Source organism: Mesoplodon densirostris, chromosome 19 (genome assembly GCF_025265405.1).
Source record: "Mesoplodon densirostris isolate mMesDen1 chromosome 19, mMesDen1 primary haplotype, whole genome shotgun sequence".
NCBI lineage: Eukaryota > Metazoa > Chordata > Mammalia > Artiodactyla > Ziphiidae > Mesoplodon > Mesoplodon densirostris.
Window position 1 is genome coordinate 46,465,438 of NC_082679.1, and position 20,735 is coordinate 46,486,172.

A 20,735-nucleotide genomic window follows, 5' to 3' on the forward strand; every position below is an offset into this window, starting at 1 on the left:
AGCAATTATACTCCATAAAGATGTATAAAAAAAATTAAAAAAAAAAAAAAGAATATTGAGGGACTTCCCTGGTGGCTCAGTGGTTGAGAATTTGCCTGCCAATGCAGGGGACACGAATTCGAGCCCTGGTCTGGGAAGATCCCACATGCCGCGGAGCAGCTAAGCCCGTGCGCCACAACTACGGAGCCTGCGCTGTAGAGCCCGCGAACCACAACTACTGAGCACACACACAGCAGCTACTGAAGCCCACGCGCCTAGAGCCCATGCTCCACAACAAAGAGTAGCAATGAGAAGCCTGCGCACCGCAACGAAGAGTAGCCCCCGCTCGCTGCAACTAGAGAAAGCCCGTGTACAGCAACGAAGACCTAACGCAGCCAAAAATAAAAATAATAAATTTATTTTAAAATAAAATTAAAAATTTTTAAAATAAAAAGAATATTGAAGGACTTATATCCAGAATATATAGAGGACTCTCAAATCTTTACAATAAGAAAACAATCCATGGGAGTTCCCTGGTGGTCTAGTGGTTAGGATTTGGCACTTTCAGCGTTGTGGGCTGGGTTCAGTCCCTGGTCAGGAAACTGAGATCCCACAAGCCAAGCAGCGTGGCCAAAAAATAAATAAATAAATAAAATAGAAAGAAAGAAAGGGAGGGAGGGAGAAACGGGGAGAGAGAGAGAAAGAGACAGAGAAAGGAAGAGATGAAAGAAAGAAAGAAAGGGGGGGAGGGAGGGACGGAGGGAGAAAGGAAGAAAGAAAGGAAGAAAGGAAGAGAGAGAGAAAGGAAACAACCCAATTAAAAGGTGGGTAGAAGGGACTTCCCTGGTGGTCCAGTGGGTAAGACTCTGTGCTCCCAATGCAGGGAGCCCGGGTTCAATCCCTGGTCAGGGAACTAGATCCTGCATGTATGCCGCAACTAAGAAGTCTGCATGTTGCAACTAAGACCTGGTGCAGCCAAAGTAAATAAATAAATAAATATATATATTTTTAAAAGTGGGTAGAAGATATGAACAGACACTTCATGAAAGAAGATACCAAGATGGCAAATAAGCACAAGAAAAGATCCTTAACATAATTAGCCACTAGGGAAATACAAACTAAAATCACAATGACATGCCACTTCACACTCACTACAAGGGCTATAATTTTTAAAAATTTTAAGTCAATATCCAGTGATGGCAAGGTGCAAAAGTGACTAGAACTCTCATACACTACTGGTAAGAATGCAAAATAGTACAGCCACTCTGAAAATGGCTTGGCAGTTTCTTATAAAGTTAAACATACACTTGCCATATGGCCCAATAATCCCCCTCCTAGGTAACTGCCCTAGAGAAATGGAAATTATGACCCTATACCTAAATGTAAATGTTTATAGCAGCTCTATTTATAATCGCCCCCAAACTGGAAACAATCCAAATGTCCTTCAATGGGCAAATGGATAAGCAAACAGTGGTATGTCTGTAAAATGGAACACTACTCAGCAATAAAAAGGATCAAACCATTGATACGTGTAGCAACATGGAAGAATATCTCAAATACATGATGCTAAGTGAAAAAAGCCAGGCTCAAAAGGCTACACACTGGGGCCTCCCTGGTGGCGCAAGTGGTTGAGAGTCCGCCTGCCGATGCAGGGGATACGGGTTCGTGCCCCGGTCTGGGAGGATCCCATATGCCACGGAGCGGCTGGGCCCGTGAGCCATGGCCGCTGAGCCTGCGCGTCCGGAGCCTGCGCGTCCGGAGCCTGTGCTCCGCAACGGGGGAGGCCACAACAGTGAGAGGCCCGCATACCGCAAAAAAAAAAAAAAAAAAAAAAAAAAAAAGGCTACACACTGTATGATTCTATTTACATGACATTCTGGAAAAGGCAAAACTATAGGGATCGAAAAAAGATCACTGGTTGCTAAGGGTTGGATCGAAGTAGAGAGAGGGACTGACAACAAAACTGCAGCATGAGACAATTCTGAGGGGTGATGAAAGCATTCTGAACTACGCGGTGATGGACACATGGATACATGTTTGTCAAAATCAGAACTGTACACTATAAAAAGTGAATTTATTGTATGTAAATTAAAAATAAAGAAAAACAGAAAAAAGAAAATGCTATGAAGCCTGTTGGTAAAGGGAGGCATGTATAAAATTGTTGTGTTATAAATCAATTTGTAGTTAGTATGCATGTATTTGTGCATGTGGTGCATGTGTATGTACACACCCATATTTACACATGTTAATAAATACACACACAGACAAAAGTATTGTATGTGCAATGTGATTAATGCTCATCTCTGATTAGTCAGATTCCAGGAAACTTGTTTTCTTTTTTTAAATTACTGATGCTTTCTGATTTTTTTTTCTAAAATAAATTAGTATTGCTTTTATTATTTCTTTCTTTCTTTTTGAAAAAATAAATTTATTTATTTATTTGTTTTTATTTTTGGCTGTGTTGGGTCTTCGTTGCTTTGCAAGGGCTTTCTCTAGTTGCGGTGAGCAGGGGCTACTCTTCGTTGCGGTGCGCGGGCATCTCATTGTGGTGGCTTCTCTTGTTGTGCAGCACGGGTTCTAGGCACGTGGGTTCTAGAGCGCAGGCTCAGTACTTGTGGCGCAAGGGCTTAGTTGCTCCGTGGCATGTGGGATATTCCCGGACCAGGGATCGAACCTGCGCCCCCTGCATTGGCAGGCGGATTCTTAACCACTGCATCACCAGGGAAGCCCCTATGATTTCTTTAAAAAGTAATTTTTAAACAAGCAGATAAAAAGAAAAATGCAAGCTCCTCTGAGACGCTTTTCCTGATTCCTCCACAACTAACCTTTTGCCTTGCAGGCCTCCCCTCCATCTCCTCCAAGCACCTACCACAGGCTGCCCTGCAGCTTCATTCTCTCTGTAGCCTCAGCCTCCGCTGCTGATGAGCTAAAGTGCCTCCTCACCCACCTTGTTCCTGTGTTCACTCCAGTTTACTCCGGGGGCGCCTGTCTCAGGAATCATGTCCATCTGGTTCCTTGCTATATCCCACCAGCCACCCCCAACAGGCACTCAGTAAAGAGCTGGTCAGTGACTGACCAAGCAACTGGGAATGAACAGGCATCTAATGACCAGTAAACCATATCTACAGGTAACTGGACACTATCCAAAGGGTGATAATTAATGTTTCAAGTCAGCTTAGAATATGGACTCAGGTGAAGGGCCTCTGGGATGACGCCTGCCCACTTAAGTTTCTAGGAGTTATTTGGGAGAAAACATACAAGCCTGGCTTATCACTTACCATATTTGTGGATATGAGACTTGGAACTGTTAATACTTAAAATGAGAACTTTCAGAATCATCCCAACATGTGACAAGGTGGACTCTAACTGGTGCATTCAAAGAGGTTAAGGTTCAAAGAGTCAGCTGTAGGAATACAGAATAGCAGAAAGCAGACTTGATAAAAGCAGTCAAGTGAAAACAGACCTGGTGATTTGAGGTGACATTAGTCTTGATGAAGCTAAATGTCTGTCAGTAAAGGATGAAGTAAAAGACAAATTCTGGTGGCAGGGATTGAGCTGAGTGACCACAAATCTTTTCTCATCTAGGACCCTCCATTGTCACATCTACAGGCTGAAGTCTATTCATTAGTTTGAAAAGATATTAAGTCTAAAACTTATTAAAATGGATATTTTTATGATTCCCTTCACATGCCAGGAATATCCAGAGTGATATTTTAAACGTCCTTACTTCAAAAACAAAAATAAACAACAACATAAACAAACCAAAATATCACAGCATTCTAACTTCTCTCTAGCCTAAGCAGACCAAGGTCCTAGCAGCCTGCAAGCCAGTAACCCATTTGCTAAATAAAAACATATCAGAAAGCTTCCAAATGTCACAACTTTGGAATTCCAGTTCCGGTTAATGGAGTAAGTACACTCTACCCTGAATGCTGCTATAATATCTGAAAACAATGCATGGAGCAGCTATTTCAGGACTCTGAAAAATAAACAGTAGTAGGTAAATGAGGGAAGAAGACCAGAATTCAAAGTTCCACTGAGCCGGAAGTCAGTTTCCTATTTTTCCTCCAAGATTGCCCAGCTTAGACTCAAAGCAGCCTCAAATCCAGAAAAGGGAACCAGGTGCGGACAGAGAGGGCCCCAGGACAAAATCTCCTACTCTGGCTGGAGATGTGGGCAAGGGGATTCTTAACACTATAAACACTGGAGGAAATTCTGCTTTTTGTTTTGTTTTTGTTTTAATTTTTTTCCCTTCATTCTCTCCTATTTCAGACCCCAGGCAAGCCCCAAGTGACATAAGCAGCTGCAGCAACAGAAGCCTGAAGATGCCTGAAACTCTGATGGAGGGGACTCTTCCTGTATGATCAAGAGGAAGGAGAATTCCAAGAGAATGGGTGAACCCCCATTGCTTTTTTATATCCCTGTCTTCCCACTGTTTGGCCTCAGACAAACAGTAGTGATAGTAATTACAATAGTAGCTAAAGTGGCAGCTTTCTGGACACAGACCTGAAAGGGGAGTTACAGAGAACTGGAAAGTACCAAAGGGACAGCAGATAGAGGAAGCGAATCCATAAACCTGCTTATAAACGCGGGGCCCACTCCAAGCTGTACATGCAAGGATCTGATTCTAAACAGCATAATAAAGACTTTAAGAACTGAACTATGGGACGGGTCACCACACAGGTCCCAGATCGGCCATTGGGTGGCACACACAAAGGAAAGATCCAAATAGCATTGCAAAGGCTTTGAAACAATTGACACTGGATTCTCAACCCACAGAAGACTGGCCACAACTTGCCACCTGAACCCAATCAGGCTGACTGCCTTCTAAAACAAAACAAAACAATCAGCATTCTTCACAGGATTTAAACAAGACCAGAGTTTCAAAATATAATAATCAAATGTCTGTGATATAATCCAAAATTACTTGAAATACAGAAACTAGGAAAATCCCAGCTCACATGGAAAAAGACAATCAACAAATGCCAATGCTGAGATGACACAGTTGTTGGATTTATCAGACTGTAAAGCAGCTATAACAAGAATAATCCAAGAAAAAAAGATGGACACTCTTGAAAAGAATGGAAAGACAGAAAGTCTCAGCAAAGAAATTGAGATATAGGGCTTCCCTGGTGGCGCAGTGGTTGAGAGTCCGCCTGCCGATGCAGGGGACGCGGGTTCGTGCCCCGATCCCGGAGGATCCCACATGCCGCGGAGCGGCTGGGCCCGCGAGCCATGGCCGCGGAGCCTGTGTGTCCGGAGCCTGTGCTCCGCAACGGGAGAGGCCACAGCAGTGAGAGGCCCGCGTACAGCAAAAAAACAAAAAAAAAAAAAAAAAAGAAATTGAGATATAAAGAAGAACCAAATGGAAATTTTATAACTATAAAATGCAATATCCAAAATAAAAAACTCAGTGTATGAGCTTAATAGCAGAACGGAGCTGACAGAGGAAAATAATCAGTGAACCTGAAGATAAATCAATAGAAATGACCAAATCTAAACAACAAAGAGAAAAAAATGAACAGAGCCTAAGGGAACTATGCAATTATACCAAAAGGTCTACTGTTTGTGTCACTGGAGTCCCAAAAGTAGAGGAGAAAGAATGTGGAATAGAAAAAAGTATTTGAAGAAACAATCACAGACAACTTCCCATATTTGGCAAAAAACATAAATTCAAAGATTCAAGAAGCTCATCAAACCCCAAACAGAAAAAACTCAAAGAAATTTATGCCCAGATGAATCATAAACTGCTGAAAACTGAGAAAGAAAAAGTCCTAAAAGTAGCCAGAGAAAAATGATGCATTATACATAACAAAACAATGATTCAAATGATGCAGATTTATCAACAGAAACCACAGAGGCCACAAAGAAGTGGAATAACATTTTTAAAGTGCTGAGAAACAAACTGACAACCCAGAATTCTACATCCAGCAAAACTATCCTTTAAGAATAAAGGTGAGGGGGCTTCCCTGGTGGCGCAGTGGTTGAGAGTCCGCCTGCCGATGCAGGGGACACGGGTTCGTGCCCCGGTCCGGGAAGATCCCACATGCCACGGAGCGGCTGGGCCCGTGAGCCATGGCCGCTGAGCCTGCACGTCCGGAGCCTGTGCTCCACAACGGGAGAGGCCACAACGGTGAGAGGCCCACGTACCACAAAAAAAAAAAAAAAAAAAAAAGAATAAAGGTGAGGACTTCCCTGATGGCATAGTGGTTAAGAATCCGCCTGCCAATGCAGGGGACACGAGCTTGAGCCCTGGCCTGGGAAGATCCCACATGCCGTGGAGCAACTAAGCCCATGCGGCAAAACTACTGAGCCTGAGCTCTAGAGACCACAAGCCACAACTACTGAGCCCACGTGCCACAACTACTGAAGCAAGAGTGCCTAGAGCCCATTCTCTGCAACAAAGAAAGCCACCGCAATGAGAAGCCCGAGAACTGCAACAAAGGGTAGCCGCCGCTCCCCGCAACTAGAGAAACCCTGCCTGCAGCACCAAAGACCCAAAAATAAAATACATAAATACACTTATTTTTAAAAAAAGAAGAAAGGTGAAATAAAGACATTGTCAAACAAAAGAAAATTAAGACAATTCATAACCAGTAGAGGAACTCTAAATGAAATGATAAAATTTGAAATCTTCAGATAGAATAAAAATTATACCAGAAAGAAACTTGGAACATCAGGAAGGAAAGAGGAGCAACAGAAATGGTAAAAAGCTGAGTAAATAGACAATTTTTCTCCTTTTGAGTTCTTTAAAATATGCATGATGGTTGAGAGCAAAATTTGTAACATCGTCTGATGGGATTTTCAATGTATATGACAATGAAAACAAGGGAGGAGGGTAAAGAGGTAAAGGAACCTACGTACTGGTAATGTTTCTATATTTTACCTTAAGCAGTAAAATAGTAATTATAATTAGACTGTAAAATGTTAATGTTAGTGTTCTGTTAATTATGTATTATGTAATTTCTAGAGCAAATACTGAAAAACCCTATGTAAAGGGATATAGTCAAAACTCAGTAGATTAATTCTAATGGAATACTGGCAAATATTCAAATAATCTAAAAGAAGAGAGTAAAAGGAAAACAGAGGAGCAAAGCACGGAGGGAACAAATAGGAAATAAATCATAAAGCTGTAGGCCTAAATACAAACGTAATAATAACAACATTAAATGTAAATGGTCTAAACGCACACCAATGAAAGATGGAGAGTGTCAGAATGGATTTAAAAAACAGTACCCAACTATAATGCTATCTATAAGAAACTTCAAATAGAATGATTTAAGTAGGTTAGAAGAAAACGATGGAAACAAATAAACCATACAAACATCAATAAGAGAAAGCTGGAGTGGCTGTATTAATATCTGATAAAAGATACTTCATAAGTCAGAAAGAGAAAAACAAATATCATATATTAACACATATATGTGGAACCTAGAAAAATGGTACAGATGAACTGGTTTGCAGGGCAGAAAGAGAGACACAGATGCAGAGAACAAACGTATGGACACCAAGGGGGGAAAGTGGCAGGCGGTGGGGGTGGCGGTGGGATGAATTGGGAGATTGGGATTGTCATATATACATTAATATGCATAAAATAGATAACTAATAAGAACCTGCTGTATAAAAAAAAAAGATACTTCAGAGCATACAAAATTACCAGGGATAAAAAAAGAGATTACATAAAAATAAGTTTCAATTCACTAAGAAGGTATAATACAACCAATAACAGAGCCTCAAAATACATGAAGCAAAACTGATCAAACTGAAAGAAATGGGCAAATATAGTCGAAGACTTCAACATTCCTCTCTCCAAAGAACTAGGAGACAGAAAACCAGCAAGAATACAGAAGTACTGATGGATCAAAGAATACAGAAGTACTGATGGATCAAACACTGAAACACAAGACCTAAAATAATAAAACTCTTATAAGTAAACATAGGGGAAAAGTTTCATGACATTGGATTTGGTAATAATTTTTTGGATATGATACCAAAGCACAGGATAAAAAAGTAAAAATAGATAAATTGAACTACACCAAAATTTAAACTTCTGTACACCAGGGGACACAATCAACAGAGTAAAAAGACAACTAGAGAATAGGAGAAAATATCTGTAAATCATATATCTAGTAAGAGTTAATATCCAGAATATATGAAGTACTTCTACAACTCAACAACAAAAAAACAAACAACCAGATTAAAAAATGGGCAAAAGACTTAAACAGACGCATTTCTCCAAAGATATACAAACAGCCAACAAGCACATGAAAAGATGCTCAACATCACTAATCATCAGGTAAATGCAAATCAAAACCACAATGAGATATCACCTCACACCCATTAAGATGGCTACTATCAAAAGAAAAAAAAAACAGAAAATAACAAGTGTTGGTAAGGATGTGCAGAAATTGGAACTCTTGTGCACTGCTGGTGGGAATGGAAAATGGTGCAGCCTCTGTGGAAAACAGGATGGTGGTTCCTCAAAAGTTAAAAAATAGAATTACCATATGATCCAGCAATTCCACTTTTGGGTATATGTATCCAAAAGAATTGAAAGCAGGATCTGAAGGAAATACCTGTATTCCTGTATTCATAGCAGCACTATTCACAACAGCCAAAAGGTAGAAGCAACCCAAGTATCCACTGACAGATGAATAGATAAACAAATTGTGGTGTATACATACAATGGAGTATTATTCAGCCTTAAAAAGGAAGAAATTCTGACATATGCCACGACATGGATGAATCCTGAGGGCATTATGCTTAGTGAAATAAGCCAGGCACAGAAAGATAAATACTGTATGATTCCATTTACATGAGGTATCTAGAAACAGAAAGTAGAATGGTGGTTGCCAGAGGCTGGGGGAGGGGAGAAATAGAGAGTTGTTTAATGGGTATAAAGTTTTAATTTTGCAAGATGAAAAAGTTTTGGAGATTGGTTGCACAACGATGTGAATATACTTAACACTACTGAACTGTACATTTTATTTATTTTTTAAAAATAAATTTATTTATTTATTTATTTTTGGCTGCGTTGGGTCTTCATGGGCTTTCTCTAGTTGTGGTGAGTGGGGGCTACTCTCTGTTGCGGTGCACGGGCTTCTCATTGTGGTGGCTTCTCTTGTGGCAGAGCGTGGGCTCTAGGTGCGTGGGCTTCAGTAGTTGTGGCACGTGAGCTCAGTAGCTGTGGCTCTCAGGCTCTAAGGCACAGGCTCAGCAGTTGTGGCACATAGGCTTAGTTGCTCCGTGGCATGTGGGATCTTCCCTGACCAGGGCTCAAACCCATGTCCCCTGCATTGGCAGGTGGATTCTTAACCACTGCGCCACCAGGGAAGTCCTGACCTATACATTTTAAAACAATTAAAACATAATGGATAAAGATGGTGTGGTATACACACACACACACACACACACACACACACGTATACATATATATATAATGGAATATTACTCAGCAATAAAAAAGAATGAAATACTGCTGTTTGCAGCAACATGGATGGACCTAGAGATTATCATACTGAGTGAAGTAAGTCAGAGAAAGACAAATACTATTTATCATTTATATGTGGAATCTAAAATAAATAACACAAATGAACTTATTTTCAAAACAGAAACAGACTCACAGACACAGAAAACAAACTTATGTTTACCAAAGGGGAAGGGAGGGGGTGGATAAATTAGGAGTATAAGACTAAGAGAGACACACTACTATATATAAAATAAACAATAAGGATTTACTATATAGCACAGGGAACTATATTCAATATCTTGTAATAACCTACAATGGAAAAGAATTTGAAAAAGAATATATATATATAAATTTATATATATATATAAATGAATCATTTTGCTGCACAGCTGAAACTAATACAGTATTGTAAATCAACTATAGCTCAATAAAAATAAATAAAATGCTTAAAACAGTAACTTTTACATTATGTATATTTTATCACAATTTAAAAAAGAATATAGACGTACTGAACAATATCATCAACCACCTGGATCTAACTGATATTTATAAAACACTTCACCTATCAAAAGGAGAGAACACATCCTTCACAAGTACACATGGAACATCACCAAGATAGACAATATCTTTGATGAGAAAACATACTTTTTTTTTTGGCCGCACCGTGTGGCATGCGGGATCTCAACCAGAGATGGAACCCGTGCCCCCTGCAATGGAACCAGAGTCTTAACCACTGTACAGCCAGGGAAGTCCTGAAAACATACTTTAATAAATTTAAAAGAAAATCACATAAAGTATGTGCTCTGATCATAATGGAACTAAACTAGAATTAATAATGGAAAGAAAATTGGAAAAATCTCCAATCACTTGGCAATTAAACAATATGTTCTTAAATAATTGATGTGTTAAAGAGCAAGTTTCAAGAGAAATTAGAAAATATTTTGAACTGAATGAAAATGAGAATACAACTTACGAAAAACTTGTGAGATACAGCGGAACCAGTACTCAGAGGAAAAGTTATAACACTGAATGCTTACATTAGAAAAGAGCAAAGATTTCAAATCAACAATCTAAATTTCCACCTTAAGAAACCAGAAAAAAAAGTAATCCTAAAATAAGTAGAAGAAAGGAAATAATAAAGAGCTAAAATCAATAAAATGGGAAAAAATAGAGAAATGTCAACAAAACAAAAAAAACTGGTTTATTTCTGTAGCCAGATGGCCACAGGAAAAAAAAGAAAAAAATTTACCAATTATCAGGATAAGAAGATATACCAACAGACCCCCACAAACATTAAAAGGATAATAGAGAAATACTACAAACAACTCTACACACATAAATTTGACAATGATAGGGACCAATTTCTTGAAAGCCACTAACTACCAAAACTCACCCAAGAAGTAAAAGATAACTAAATCTATACTCCTCATGAACAAAGACACAAAAATCCTCAACAAAATACTAGGAAATCTAATCCAGCGATATTATGTAAAAAGAATAGTACACCACAATCATTGTGACTTATCCCAGGAACAAAAGGCTGCTTCAGTTTTCCAAAATCAGTAAATGTAATCCACCATAAAACACTTCATTATGTCAATGGATGCAGAAAAAAAATTTGACAAAATTCAACATTCATTCATGATAAATGTTGCGAGCAAACTAGGAAGAGAAGGGAACTTCCTCAACCCAAGAAAAGGGCATCTACCAAAAATCTACAGCTAATATCATACTTTCTGAAGAAAATGAATGCTTTCCCCCTAGGATGGGGAACAAGGCAATGACCTCTATTCTCATCACTGATATTCCACATCCCACTGGAAGTGCTAGCCAGTGCAAGAAAAACAGATAGAAGGCATACAGACTGGAAAGAAAGAACAGCTGTCCCTATTCACAGACGGCATGATTGCCTATGTAGTTCCACGGAAATCTATAAAAAAGCTCCAAGGACTAATGTGTGAGTTAGCCAGGTGGCAGGATCCCAGGTTAACACACAAAAATCTATTGTATTTCTGTATCCTAGCAATAAATCATCAAAAACTGAAATTTTAAAAATATATATCAGTTACAATAGATTTGAAAAGAATAAAACACTTACGTATAAATCTAACAAAACAGGTACAGGACCTGCACAATGAAAACTACAAAACATTGAAGAAAGAAACAAAAAACAACCTAAATAGGTAGACAGACGTACTGTGTTCATGCACTGGAAGACTCAATACAGTTGCAATATCAATTCTCTACAATTCGATCTGTAGGTTTAACCCAATCCCAAAATCCCAGCAAGACTTTTCTATAGACAGAAACAAGTTGATTGTAAAATTTATATGGAAAGTCAAAGGAATGATCAAAATTTTGAAGAAGAACTAAGTTGAAGGATTCTTTCTACCTGATTTGAGAATTACTATAAAGCTACAGTAGGGGACTTCCCTGGTGGCACAGTGGTTGACTCTGCACTCCCAGTGCAGGGGGCCCCAGGTTCAATCCCTGGTCAGAGAACTAGATCTCACATGCATGCCACAACTAAGGAGCCCACATGCTGTGACTAAGGGGCCCGCCTGCCACAACTAAGACCCAGTGCAACCAAGTAAATAAATAAATAAATAGATAAATATTTTTTTTTGAAAAAAAGCTACAGTAATCAAGACAGTATAACAGAAATAAAAGGATGGACACATAGATCAACAGAACAGAGTCCAGAAACAGACATACACAAATATGGCCAACTGATTTTTGACAAAGGTGGAAAGGCAATTCAATAGAGAAAGGATAGCCTTTTCAACGGTGTTGGAACAACTAGATGTCAGCAAGTATATAAACCTCAAGCTAAATTTTCCAACTTGTATAAAAACGAACTAAATCTAGATCTTAATTAATATAAAACATGAAACTATAATTCTTAGCAGAAAACATGGAAAATTTTTCATGACCTGAGATTAGTTCTTAGACATGACTCAAAGAGCAGAATCCATGAGAAAAAAAAAATGATAAACTGATTTTTGTCAAAACTAAAAACTTGTTCTGCAAGACATGGTTAAGAGAATGCAAAGACAAACCACAAAATGAGTTTCAAATATTTTCAAGTCATGTATCTGGCAAAGCTCTTATATCCAAAGTATATAAAGAATTCTTAAAACTCAACAGTTAAAAACAAATTGTCTAACAAAAAAACAAGCAAAAGACTCAAATTCTTCACCAAAGAGAATATACAGATAGCAAATAAGCGCAAAATGCTTACATCATTAGTCATTTAGGGAAATGCAAATTAAAACCACTATGAGATGCCACTACACACCTATTACATTGGCTTTAAAAAAAAAAAAAAAAAAGAAGGGCTTCCCTGCTGGCGACAGTGGTTAAGAATCCGCCTGCTGGGGAATTCTCTGGTGGTCCAGTGGTTAGGACTCTGCACTTGCACTGCTGGGGCCCCAGGTTCAATCCCTGGCTGGGGAACTAAGATCCCGCCAGCTGCACAGCACAGCCAAGAATCCGCCTGCTGATGCAGGGGACACGAATTTGAGCCCTAGTCTGGGAAGATCCTACGTGCCACAGAGCAACTAGGCCCGTGCGCCACAACTACTGAAGCCCACGCGCCTAGAGCCCATGCTCCGTAACAAGAGAAGCCACCGCAATGAGAAGCTCACGCACCACAACGAAGAGTAGCCCCGCTCAAGGCAACTGCAGAAAGCCCACGTGGAGCAACGAAGACCCAATGCAGCCAAAATTAAATAAATAAATAAATAAAATTTATTTTTTAAAAAAGATAACACCAAGTGCTATAGCCAGAATGCAGAGCAACTGGAACTCTCATATACTGGTGGTAAAATGCAAAATAGTGCAGACACTCTGGAAAACTATTCAGCAGCTTCTTATACATTTAAACATACACTTACCAGGGACCTCCCTGGTGGTCCAGTGGTTAAGACTCTGCGCTCCCAATGCAGGGGGCCAGGTTCTATCCCTGGTCAGGGAACTAGATCCCGCATGCCTCAACGAAAAGATCCCACGTGTCACAATGAACATCCCGCACGCAGCAACGAAGATCCCACGTGCTGCAACTAAGACCCAGTGCAGCCAAATAAATAAATAAATAAATATGCAAAAAAAAAAAAAAACAAACAGACACTTACCATATGATCCAGCAATTTCAGTCCTAGGTTTAACCCCAGTGAAATAAAAACCTATGTTCACACAAAAACTGTATATAAATGTTTATAGCAGCTCCATTCATAATCACTAAAAATTAGAAACAACCCCAAATGTCCTTCAACAGTACATGATTATAAAGAAACTGTAGTACATACCTACAGTACTCAACAATAAAAAGGAATGAACTACCAATAAAACACCACATGAATGAATCTCAAATGCATCACCTTAAGTGAAAGACAAAACCAAAAGGCTGCATACTCTATGATGCTCTGGAAAAGACACAACTGTAGTGATGGGGAACAGATGAGTGGTTGTCAAGGGGTGGGTGTGACCACAAAAGAGAAGAATGAGGAAGTTTTGTGGGTTGATGAAACTGTTCTGTATCCTGATTGAAGTAGTGGATATGTGAATGTATATCTGTGTTAAAACTCATAGACCTGAATGCCAAAAAAAGTCAATTTTATTGTATTTCAATTTAAAAAATAGAACATGTGGAGACCACCAACATCCTTAGCATGTCCCCAACCTCTAGAGCTCAAATTTCTGCCAGTTTTCTTATGTTCTCAGAAAGAAAATGGTGTGAACTCCCTTATTAAATTTTTTTTCTTGTTGGTTTAACTCAAAACCACAATGTGACGAATTTCAAATTAGCTTTTAAATGCTGTTTTTTCAGAATTCAAAATATAGCATAAAAGCCCTTCAATTTTGCCACTCAGTCATGAAACAAAACAAAAATAATCTAAAGAAAGAAAGAGATCAATTTCCAGAACATAAACCAAAACAAAAGCAAGACTGAGTCTACAGGACAGGGCCAACCAGCTAGTCTAAAACATAATGAATCATAATGTTCAGACATTAGCTGTGCATTTAAGACTTGTGCACTCCGCAACGAGAAGCCACTGCAATGAGAAGCCTGCGCACCGCAACAAAGAGTAGCCCCAGCTCACCGCAACTAGAGAAAGCCAGTGTGCAGCAACGAAGACCCAACTCAGCCAAAAACAAATAAATAAATGAAATAAATTTTAAAAAAAGACTTGTGCAGGGCCTCCCTGGTGGCGCAGTGGTTGAGAGTCCGCCTGCCGATGCAGGGGATACGGGTTCGTGCCCTGGTCTGGGAGGATCCCATATGCCGCGGAGCGGCTGGGCCCGTGAGCCATGGCCACTGGGCCTGCGCATCCGGAGCCTGTGCTCCGCAACGGGAGAGGCCACAACAGTGAGAGGCCCGCATACCGCAAAAAGAAAAAAAAAAAAAAAAAAAAAAAAAGACTTGTGCAGTTTTCTGAATATATACTATACTTCCATAAAAAGTCCTTAAAAGCAATAACATAAATCTACAGTTATAACTCCCCCCAAAAAAACAAACCCATCAATCCATGACATACCCAAAAGCAAGTTATAGAACAGCATGTACAATATCCCATTTTTACAAATATGCACACAGAGGAACAAAGTCTAAAACAACAGATACCTGTTAACAGAAGTTCTCCCTAGCTGATGAGAATACTGGTGATTTTTACTTCTTTCTTCATTTTTCTATAGTAGTCTTTTTTTTAAAAAACCACAAAGACAAATACTTTTATAATCAGAAAAAAATTTTTTTTCATTTTGGAAAATAGCATTCAAGTTAAAAATGTGATATTTATACTACAGATCAATTTATATATGACTTAGGCTGTGGGCTCCTTGACATAAAGGAGCTTTGTAAGCCTCATACAGTACCAGATTCCCAAAAGACATTTTACCAGATGTGTGTCTGGAGAAGGAAGAATAAAATATGCAAGGCTTCTCACGAGAAGTGGTAACTTCTCTGGCATCTCTGAATAAAAAGAGGGGAAGAAATCAGGCAAGTGGCAAAGGTAGGTCTGGATGGAGGGAGGCCTGTGAGTGATGGCGAAGAGGCAGAATAGATCCTGACACGGAACGAAGGCAGGGAAGTAGACCGAGAGGGAGACCAGGAAATCTGGAAGAGGTGTGAAGCAAAAGACCAGTGTGCTCACTGAAAATCAGAGAGCTAACTAGTCCATCCCTCTCCCCTCCCCTGCCTTCCCACCCCTAAGAGAAGTGACCCCAAGGCTGTTCCTTGCACAGGGGTGCCATGCTCAGGACCCCAAGTGCCTAAGGGGGTCGGGTCCCTGACCCAAGGGCAGCCAACCCACAGGCTGGCAAGGCACCTCTAATTTGGCCTGGCTAGGAAAGCTCCACCCAAACAGAGACAGTGGTAATCAGGCCAATCAGACGCTCTCTGGAATTCAACCACAGTCAGCAAGTTAGCGTCAGAGAGAGCAGACAGACCTGGGATGAACATTTTAAATAAGCAGAATATACTTATAAGATATACATCAGAAAACACAACACCTGCAACTTTGTCTAAGCGTTCATTTACAACTCCTCTGAGCTTTTAGGAGTTGCTTTTTGGTTTATACTGTCATTTACATAAAATACCTAAGTGCACACACTGCAGAGCCTGAAAATGCTGTCCTGCACTTTTGTGCTGTTACTTAACAGTGAAATGTGGTTTGTTCCATAGGGCCTCTTACTATGGCAATTCCTTACAACAGGAGATTGTGTTTCCCACTGCTAACAAGTTAGGCGGCAATGTTTTTAACATACTCCCCTTTGCAGTCTTTTCCTCAGCCAGTTTTCTCTTCTTGGAAGTAACCAAGCAGAAGGTTCACATTTTATTAAGAAAACTGCCTTCCTCTGCGTAGTTTTCAACCTGCACTCAGGTCCTTGAACAGACTTGCTGATGGGATTCTTTCAGGTTGACAGCACCCAGTCCTTGGCTACCTGAGACAGACACCCTGCCACGTGCTGCCCTCTACAGCGGGGCATGGCCCCTGTGCCCCTCCAGCCAGTTCTCGTCCCCAAGTTCTCAGACCAAGGCAGTCAGTGCTCACAAGCCCCTGCCAGATAAGCCCAACGGACAGATCCCTGTCCCTTAGCAGGCCCAGCTGGCAGCGGATGAGGCACTTGGCTGCCCTCGGGCTAGAACGGGGCCAGTACAGAGCTGGGCAGAGCCCAATCCTCTTTCAAATGCGATGAGGTCACAGGCTGGGCTATGAAGAGAGGACATGGGCCCTCTGTGGCCCAGGAGCCACAGGCTGCCCTTAACCCAGCAGCTAGAAAGAAAAACTGAGTCCTGCTGAGTGAAGCACTGACTCGAGTCCAGGATTCATGAGGCTCAGCTGCTTGGCCCTCCCAGGGTTTCCTCCAAGGCCTGGTGTACCTGGTCCTGCCGTCAACCCAAAGGAACCCACGTGCCTCTCTGTTCCTGGCAACTCAGAGCTGACCGACACTGCAGGGATGGGCTCAGCCTTGGGAGCAGCCCACCCAGTCAGAGGCGCCTCAGTGCTCACACCCAGACAGGAGCTCCTAGGGTGGAAAGTGTGTCAGGATATCTGCCCCCGCCTCGACTACCCAAGCACACATCATCAGTTGTTTGACGGATGTTCTAACAATAATTTAGGTTCGGAGCGGGACCAAAAGTTTAATTACAACAACGTGGGAGCTCTTGTTGAAATGAGTCAGAAAGTTAACTTTTTATCTGTGTTCATCCACTCAGTCATGCAGTACGGACTTCATCTTCATGCACACACCTCACAGAGGACCACACAAAAGGCTAGAAGGCCCTGCACATGCTTACCAATCTAAAAAAAACCTGTTTTAAATACTGTATCTGGAAAACTAAATTTAAAGTTCACATTTTTGCTTTATTTGGTCTTATTTAAAAAATGCACTCCCCGGGCTTCCCTGGTGGTGCAGTGGTTGAGAGTCCACCTGCTGATGCAGAGGACGCGGGTTCGTGCCCTGGTCCGGGAAGATCCCACATGCCGCGGAGCGGCTGGGCCCGTGAGCCATGGCCGCTGAGCCTGCGTGTCTGGAGCCTGTGCTCCGCAACGGGAGAGGCCACAACAGTGAGAGGCCCGCGTACCGCAAAAAAAAAAAAAAAAAAACCACTCCCCTATCTAGCTTAATATCATGGCTAAGCCACGCCTCTAAAATCAGTTTCCCAATTAAATAATCAAGACATAAGCTGCTTCACATGGCACCTGTGTGCCAGTTAGAAACATTCCAGTCTGGGTGGCAACTTGGCTTGGCAAGAGGATAGCAAATTAAAAACAGCACCTGCTCTGGGCTGATGAATTGGGACGCTGCCTAGTACCAGGGCACGTGCCTTGGCAAGCAGAGCATGCAGGCTGGATCTCAGTCTCCCTCACCCTCTCGGTTAGACCCACTGTGCAGTGCACAATCTGCCCAACTGTTCGAAGTAGCCTTGGACAATAGAGATTTAGAGCAGGATCTCAGGAACTTTCTTTGTTCCTCTATGACAATAATAATAATAACACTGCTAAACTAATCTTGCTAAATCCTGTATTTGGCCCGTCTTGATGATCTGATTGTCAAATATTACGAAGTTTACAAACAGGTAGAATTTTAAAATATTGTTTTACTTTGTTTTCATTTATATTGATCTGGTCTGAGACTCAATGATAGATTTCACAGTCCATTAAAAAAACACAAAGGGACTTCCCTGGTGGTCCAGTGGTTAAGACTCCGAGCTCCCAATGCAGGGGGTTCGGGTTCAATCGCTGGTCGGGGAACTAAGATCCCGCACGCTGCACGGCACAGCCAAAAAGAAAAAAACAAAAACAAAACTGCAGGTCTCCTACAGAACTCCATGGAGCTAAACACAGAGGAGACCCTTTACAAACTACTGGGCTCCCCCAGGCTTCCCTCAACCTGGCAATTCATCATTCTCTGTGGACTTTACTCATCTAACTAGCTTCGCAACCCCTAGGGCTGCAAAGTCCCAGACCAACAGCTGAAGCTTTCCCAAAGCGTCTAGTGATGCAGGTGCAGTATCTCCCCAACAACCTCACCAAAACCACCTCTGAGCACAACGCCAGTAACATCCTCATCACCACCTCCACCACCATCACACATCTCGGGGCCATGCAAACAGCCATGTGAATAAGCTCACCTGTGACAAGTGGGGGGTCCGTATCCCTAGCTTCAGCTCCAAAACCATACTTGAAAGGCATACAGATCAATTTGCTGGCAAATTATCCTGATGTCAATTTATTATCAGAGAAATTAAGGAACTAAAAGGCAAATTCTATCTACCAATATCAGGCTTTTGTTACAATCCAAACTTTGAGGGCTCCCAAGTCCACTACCTGCCCCAGTACATTCACTTGAGCCATTTGCCTGGGCTGGGTAAACATGTGCACTTTTTAATTTATTTATTTTTAATGCTTATTTATTTATTTATTTAGGCTGTGCCAGGTCTTAGTTTCGGCATGCGGGCGTCTTAGTTGCGGCATGCCTGCGGGATCTAGTTCCCCGACCAGGGATTGAACCTGGGCCCCCTGCATTGGGAGCGTGGAGTCTTACCCACTGGACCACCAGGGAGGTCCCAACACCTGCACTTTAAGCAGAGTGTCACAGGGGAATCCCCTGGCAGTCCAGTAGTTAGGACTCCCCGCTTTCACTGCCGAGGGCCTGGGGTTCAATCCCTGGTCAGGAAACCAAGATCCCCCAAGCCGTGTGGCGCGGCCAAAATAAATAAATAAATAAACAGAGTATCACAGGCAAAGACTTGATTTATCATATACAGGCTTTCCAAAAACCACTATCCTAGAAAACGCCTGAAGATGTTAACTATTCTTCTGTCTTCCCCATAATCACATAAAGGGTAAGCAAGATTATCAGAATTCACAGAGCTATCCCCCATCTGGCTTCACAGGAAGGAATCAAACTGTCACCCTAGAGCAGGAGCCAGTCACAGGGGAAAGAACGCCAGCCTGAGGCCCAGGTTCCAAGACGACCAACAAACTGGATAGCCATAGGTAAATCACAGCTTCTCTAGGGTCAGATTCCTCACATGTAAAAGTGCCATAAATGTTAGCTTAAGTATTTCTTTGATTGAGAAATAAACAATGAAAAATAAAAACAAGGAATATAATAAACGTAACTGCCACCTCTTTACTCCCACTTGCCATGGTCCTTCCCGTCCCCGATCCTCACCTGGACTACTCAAAGTCTCTTAGCAGGCTTTGGATCATCTCAGCCTTCTCAAAGCCATTCCTCACACCCTCTAACCCAGCGACAGCCAACAAAAACACGTGAGCCATGTAAGTAATTTAAAATTTTCTAAGAGCCATATTTTAAAAAGTAAAAAGAAATAGGTAGAGTTCACTTTAATAGTAAATTTTATTTACTCCAACATAGCCAAAATACCACCATTTCAACATGTAATTTTACATTCTGCTTTTTTCCTATTACCTCTTTGAACTCCAACATGTTTTTTACACCTATGCACACCTCAAAATTCATACTAGCCACACTGCAAGTGCTCAACAGCCACAGCTCTGACTGTTCCTCATCTCTTTCAGAAAATCCAAATTCATTAGCCTAACAAGTCAGGCCCAACCTGGGTCCCCCTCATCCCTCCCCTTCCATACCTCTGCCTGGTGAACCATACCTGGTACCTCCTTCCCACCCCTTTCCTGGGCTCGCCCTCAGCTCCCAGGACCTGGTATACTCCTTCTCCACAGGACACACCACACCTCCTAGCCAAGCCCACTGTCCCCACCCCTATTACAGCACTTGGCTCCGGTGATCAGGAAGGTTGTGTACTTTCTCTGCCTCATACCAAACCCTCCTCCAAATGGACTGTGAACCCCTTGGAGGCAGGGATTTTTGTCCTATTTATGTATGTCTAACAGTATCTGGCCCAGCCTCGACGTTCACACATATATGAAGTATAGATTTTTTTTTTTAAGGGGGAAAATATGTTAGAATTTTTACCAACATCTAGCTACTGACCTTGATCTAACTCTAAAGTTACTTAGCCAACTCTTAACCTGAAATTATACACATGTGTAGGGTTTGGACCAAAAATGGCTGAGAGAAAGTAGACAAGCTAAAGAAGCAACTACTGCTGGAAGAGCCATTGCTCCTTGGGGTTTGTTTTTTTTCCACTGGCAAAAAAACCTTTTAGCCTTAAACTGTTTTTCATAGCTGTGCTGGAATAAACGGGAAACCACAAAAATGAAGGCTTCCCCTGCACCAGTCATCAAATTGTAGTGGCAAGAAAGAAACCATTCAAAACTATCCACGTTTGATGAAA

The 20,735-nt window shown here is 41.3% G+C and overlaps 1 protein-coding gene and 1 non-coding gene across 2 annotated transcripts in view; one reads left to right on the forward strand and one right to left on the reverse strand.

Moving 5' to 3' along the window:
• CMTM4 (CKLF like MARVEL transmembrane domain containing 4) overlaps positions 1-20,735 on the reverse strand; it is a 67,869-nt gene that overhangs the window by 34,834 nt on the left and 12,300 nt on the right. The gene's annotated exons all lie outside the window — the stretch shown is intronic.
• Positions 12,832-12,904, forward strand: TRNAA-UGC (transfer RNA alanine (anticodon UGC)). The gene has a single exon. It is a non-coding gene; the product is annotated as a tRNA-Ala (tRNA).